The sequence below is a fragment of the Hippichthys cyanospilos genome, chromosome 14 (assembly GCF_059441005.1).
Source record: "Hippichthys cyanospilos isolate Australia breed blue-spotted pipefish chromosome 14, RoL_Hcya_1.0, whole genome shotgun sequence".
NCBI lineage: Eukaryota > Metazoa > Chordata > Actinopteri > Syngnathiformes > Syngnathidae > Hippichthys > Hippichthys cyanospilos.
Window position 1 is genome coordinate 2,857,055 of NC_142382.1, and position 794 is coordinate 2,857,848.

Consider the following 794-nt stretch of genomic DNA (forward strand, 5'->3'; position numbering starts at 1 on the left):
AACACAAAAATGGAGCAAAACATGCAGATAAACAATAGGACAAAACTCACACATGAATATTCTTTATCCTTTGCGAAAAGTGACTGAGCATAATGGGAGCTCTTCACTTGACTCTATGACTGCCGTTTACTGCCCCCCAGTGGTCAAGGCAGACACATCAGAAGGAGCAGCGCAATGATCTGAACGGAAGCATTAAATCATGACACAAATTGTTTAGTTTTATAAAGCACAATAATATTTTATGCTATTTTCTACATTAAAAACATGCAACATAGAAAGTAGCCACTGTTGGATATATATCAATTTAATATTATAGTTTTTCTCAAGTTTCCAATGTGTCAATTTGACCCCTAACACTCCAAATTGTGATATTTAATACATTGTCTATGAAAAAATACTTAGTGGTTAAGTTATCTTTCAAATTATTTTTTTCACCTCATTTTCAAAGCTGTCATTCATCAGAAGAATTTACTGCTGGCACTCTGCATTTTTTTTTTTAAATTCCCCCTAATGTGTTCCCATTTTCACAACAGATAAGTGAAGGAATATTTCTGCATCCTGTTCACTCGCTGTACCTGATTAGGAACCAAGGTACGTTCTGAACCGTTGATTTACGGCCTTACAAGCTAAATATTAATCAGAAAAAAAGTACACTTTTAATACTTTGCTGACAAATCTCAATGACGGCAGTTAGGAAGAAGAGGACGTACCTTGTGACACTTTTTTCGAATCTGGATCCCAAAAACATTTGCACCATTTTCCTACTTTTCCAGGAAGGGGTGGAAAAAAATACA